The sequence below is a fragment of the Brassica oleracea genome, chromosome C6 (assembly GCF_000695525.1).
Source record: "Brassica oleracea var. oleracea cultivar TO1000 chromosome C6, BOL, whole genome shotgun sequence".
Taxonomy (NCBI): domain Eukaryota; kingdom Viridiplantae; phylum Streptophyta; class Magnoliopsida; order Brassicales; family Brassicaceae; genus Brassica; species Brassica oleracea.
Genome location: NC_027753.1, coordinates 27,488,464 through 27,493,970, shown reverse-complemented (window position 1 = coordinate 27,493,970; position 5,507 = coordinate 27,488,464). Strand labels below are relative to the sequence as shown.

The 5,507-nt window shown below is 36.0% G+C and overlaps 1 pseudogene; it reads right to left on the bottom strand.

Annotated features, from left to right (window-relative positions):
- Nucleotides 1-4,632, bottom strand: part of LOC106301126 — an 11,280-nt pseudogene extending 6,648 nt beyond the window's left edge.
- Between the last annotated feature and the right edge of the window lie 875 nt (nt 4,633-5,507).

Genomic DNA, 5,507 nt, shown 5'->3' with positions numbered 1-5,507 from the left:
GCATCAAATAGACCAAAACATTAATTAAAACCGACCATTTAATTGCCTCAAAACAAGTTTAAAACCGTTAAAAACACGGAATATCATAGCTTCCCGTTGAAACTGTTGTGAGATACATCAAGAAAATGCATACTTTCCATGTTACCCAGAGAAGATGGAAGATTTCCTTGAAAATTGTTCTCTGATAGATTCATATGTCGTAGGTTAGGAAGAATCCATCCAATGTTCTCAGGAAAGAGTTGGTTGAACTCATTAACTGACACATCCAAGAACAACATTTTGTGAGCAGCTTTCGGTAGCCCAAAGCTGCTAAATGAATTATTTTTCAGAAGCAAAACCTCAAGTTTGGTATTGTTCTCCAACAGCCAAGAAGGAAACATTCCGGAAATTATATTGTTGGAAAGATCAACTTGGCGCAATTCTTTCTGGTACAGTAGAAATCCAGGAACCTCCTTCAAGTTGCACGACCGTAGTGAGATAACACTCAGCTGGAATTTTGGTTTCCAAGAAGTTACCATGTCTACTTGCAGTGAATTGGATTTTGAGCTAAGTGTAACCACTTTAAGCTTTGTATTGTTAGCGAGCGAAGCAAGTGAGAAGAAGCCTTCGAAGTTGTTATCAACCAGGGATAAATACTCGAGAGATTCAAGGTTACTAAGAGCAGGTGGTACCTCACCAGAGAGTTGATTTGATGAGAGATCAAGAACTCTAAGTCCAGTTAAGCTAGCTATACATAAAGGAAACTGGCCCGCAAGTTCATTATGGCTGATATCTAGCTCTTGTAGATTTTTCAAGTTACAGAGTCCTGTGATTGCCAATTAAAAAATAGAAGAAAAAAATAGACTTCAATTCACCTAGGTTCTTAATTTAAAATCTGAATAAAAACTAAGCAAACTTGCCTTGAACTTCCACAGGGTCAGAGAATCCGTTATCACTTATATCCAGTGCTTTCAGCTCTTTCAAGTGATGAGACTCTGCCACAAGACAACAAACCATGACACCACGAAACATGGACATGATGATCTCACAGAATTGCATAAACCAGGTAAACTACGTTGTATGAACTAAATATGTTAAAGGTCTAGTCTAGAAAAGAAACACAAGCATCCATGATCAATGGACAGTCGTTATTAGTGTAGATGCTACCTTCTACTGGTATGAAGCAGCTGTTAAAATTGTTTTCACTTAGATTTAGCGTTTCCAAGCTCGTCAAGTTTATAAGTTCTGAAAAGATTTAGAAGAGAATATTTTTTTTTAAAAAAAATTAGAAGAGAATGTAAGACATAAAAAGGTCACAAAATAAAATTTCAGTTGATCATATGGATCAAACTGAAATTCAAGGTGGGTTACACCAATTATAGAACTTGATAAAGAACTGAAATGGCACCTTTAAGAGGAAGTGGACCATACATTACGTTGAACTGAAGAATCAAAGTTTTAACTGACGTAGCGGCATTAAGAAAGGGAAAGATGCTGTTGTTGAATGTATTTGCAGAGAAATCCAGAAATTCTAGATTTTGTAATCTGCTTCGGCTTTTATAACCTGCAGAACAATAATCTTGTTAACAAAGCAGGTCAATGCACAAAGAGTTCCAAACAAAAAAATCTAACCGCAATAGCTTTGAACCCTACTAACTTTCAAGAACTAGAAGTAGCCCATCTGCTATCTAGATTCTTAAAAAAAAAACAGGAGAACTAACTCCTAATGGCGACCATAAAATAAATCTAACATTGGAGAAACATGGTATACCTTCCAGATCATCGAACAAGCCACTGAATCCGATAGCTCCATCCCCGGATAAGTCCAGACTACGAACTTCTTCAAAGGGATTCAGCAAAGAAAGATCTAGGACAGAATCCTCTACCACGGAAGATTTACCGGTGGATATCTTTATAATCCGCAGACTTATTTGATTACACTCAATGCCCTCCCACAGGCAGCAATTGCTCTTTGTGTCATTAGTCCAAGTATTCAGAATAAAGTCGGATCCTTCTTCAGCCCTCAAAAGTATGTATTTCTTGAGCTCCAAGAGTGCCTTTCTTTCTTTCTCAATACAGCTTTTGCATCCATGTAGTAGCCCCAACAGTAACATCACACATATTAAGTATTGTCCCACGAACACATTCCCTTTCATTGGTTTAAGCAAAAAACGAAAAACAGATTAAGAGATTGTATGTAAGGTAAATATCCAAATGTCTCCAATGTTTTGTTTGACAAAGAGGGACTGGATAAATCAAGTTGCATGATTTTATAACATTTACTTATAAGTTAATTTTCCCTGGAGGAAAAATACTCATATTATATGACAAAGTGGTGACGTGCGCATCATTATTCATCAGCTTTTTTTGTTTGAAAAACATAATTATACATCGACTTCAACGAAGATTTGTGCACAGATAACAAAGACGAAAGGTAAACTCTCTATAAATAGATAGACAATAACTTATATTTGAAAGAATTAAGCTAAGGAAAATAAGATGGAGAAAATACTATTTCTTGATCTGCTGAAAACTTCCAGCGTTAGCCACGAATCGTTTACTTAGCGCTAGTTTTAACTAGTCAGATGATTAATTTTAAGAAAAAAAGACTTCCATACATATTAATCAAAATCCCAACATACACTTACAGGAACACAATGTATTCAAGCAACAAACTTGAATAAGAAAAGCACTGAGTTGTCGTGATTTTAAGAAAAAAGACTTTTTGCTGAGGCGATGAAAGCATCGACATGATGGATCCATGCTCGACGACAAAAACAATCGAAGAACAGAAGTACGAGAAAGTTTGAACACCTTGAGCTTTGTTAGATTAGCAAGTGGACTGAACGAAAATAAGCCTGTGCAGTTATTATCTGCTAACGATAGATATTCGAGAGACTGGAGGCTACTGAAACTAGATGGTAGATTTCCACTTAATAGGTTTGATGAGAGGTCAAGAAACCGTAGCTTGTTCAAGCTACCTAAACATGGAGGAAGCTGACCTACAAAATTGTTCCCACTAAGATCAAGTTCTCGCAGATTCTTCATTTCACAAAAAACTGCAAAAAAGGTTCAGAAAACAACAATATATATGATGAGTAACCAGAGTAGTTTCTATGTTGCTCACATAGGTAAATCAAACACATATCACCTTCTATTGGTATTGGTTCGCCTAAATAATTCCATGCAAGACCAAGGACTTCCAAGTTAGTCAGATTCTTTAGTTCTAAAAAAAGTAAAGGCCACAAGTTTTTACCTTACAATATGAAAGTAAATAAGATATTCATCTCCATCCCTAATAAAAAAAAAGGTTAGAAGGGAACATGCTTGCCTTGCAATTCCATTGAGCTAGAAAAATCATTGAAACTTAGATCCAGAGCTTTCAGTTTTTTCATGTGAGCACACTCTACCAGTAGAAAAAGAGACGCAAACCAAGACACCTTTTATATTAATATGGATAAGATGATTTTTGAGTTGGCTTGAACCAATTCACAATTTTGAACGGAGTTAAATCTGTTAAACTTCTACTTTGAAGAAAATTGATATAGCTGCTACCTTGCATGGGACCAGTAAACATATTTTCACTCAGATCAAGCAGTTCCAAGTTTGTCAAGTCTTTCAGTTCTGAAAGGGAGTCCAAGAGAATATAACAATGAGATGAACAGCAATTAATACACAGAAAATGACAGACACTGCAATACAAAAATCAAACGAACTAACCAAAGATACATAATGAATAAGTAGGCTGTGCTAGATAGGCAGCTAGTTACAAACAGAAAAACACACCTTTAAAAGGCAAAGAGCCATTCATGGAAGTTATTCTGAATAACAAGGGTTGTAAGAGATGTAGCAGCGTTGAGAAAGGGAAATATGCTACTGTTGAAACTATTTGAGGATAGATCCAGAATCTCTAACTTTCTTAATCTTCTAAGGCTGTTATAACCTGCAAACAAGAGTCTTGTTAACAACATGTACAGAAGTACTCTACTTTTTAGTTTACTCAGTATATACAAGTGGAATTAAGAGTGTAAAAATATTTCTACTTTTGGAAGATACTGCACATCAACAGATTGGTTAATACAGAAAAGGTACTATGTCCTTCTGATGCATGGGGAAAATCTAATTTACTTAGTTTTAAACGGCGTTAACTTCTAAGAACTAGAACAAATAAATAAGATATAGCCCTTCCAGAATTTTAATTTCCAATGCAGGGAAAAATGTTTCCAAACAGAGAACACAAGGATAAACTAACACACTGGAAAAAAACAGGTGAAAAGCCCCAAACAAACCACTGAATTGGTTGGATCTCCCCGAAAAGTTCAGAATTCGAACATCTTCAAAAGGATGCAGCAAATAAAGATTTAAAGGAGACCTCTCTTTGAAGCTTGTCTTTGAAATGAAAATTCCGATAACCCGTCCGCCTGTATGATTGCACTTAATGCCATCCCACCGGCAGCAATCGCTCTTTGAGTCATTGGTCCAAGTAGGGAGAACAGAGTCGAGGGCCCATTCAACACTAATTGAGATCAGGTATTGCTTGAGCTCAAACAAAGCTTTCCTTTCTTTCTGAATACAGCTTTTGTATCCATGTAGCTGTCCCAACAGTAATATCACACAAATCAGGGTTTGACTCAAGAGCACCTTCCTTTCCATTGGTTTGAGCCAAAAAAACATATAATCAAAAACTTAAAAAGTGGGGACTGTTCCCGAAATATATCCATGGTTAGAAGCATTAAACCTGCTGTTTGACAGAGGAATTGGAAAACCCAAGTTGCAAAAGAATATATATTTACAAAGTCAATTTGTGGATAAAAATACTCATATCAGATGACGATTTGTGGCGTGCTTAGCATTATCAACTTCAACGAATCTTTAATTATATGCATTATGCAAGAAAACTTCCTCATCCTCAACAGTGCACTACAGTCAGCGATAACTAATTTTGCTAAAGTGATTGATCAACTTTCATGCAAATATTATCTAGACCTACACAGAGATCACATCAGATGTGTATCGCAATTACATTAAGCAATATGTTGTCAGGATTGGACCTTGGAAGGAGACAGTTGTTCAAGTAAATAACAATTACATGCCCACAGATTTGGTCAAAAAACTCTCCCTGAAATTAAAGGTCTGTAACATGTTACTATCTTCTTGAACATGTTGTTAGCGATAAAACTCAGGTGCATCCTGATGTTAAGAGTTTTCAAGCTCCTAAGACAAATGTTGTAGTATAGTGATTGTCGAACCAGTTCTGAGGGATATCAAAGCAATGAGAATGCAAGTACTCACTTAATCTAAGTGCAACCAATGATTTAGATGAGTTTTAAGCTATGACTAAAACTAAAAAACAATAACAGAATGATACTTTCTTGACTAAGGGAAAAGAGAACTCATGGGCATAGGGATTAGACCTTGGGTGATCAAGTTTCGAACTAAGGATGACAAATGATCAATCAAACTATCGACCTTAAGCCTAGACACAATTCTAAGCAAGCTCTATGTCTAGATAAATGCTCATTTGCTAA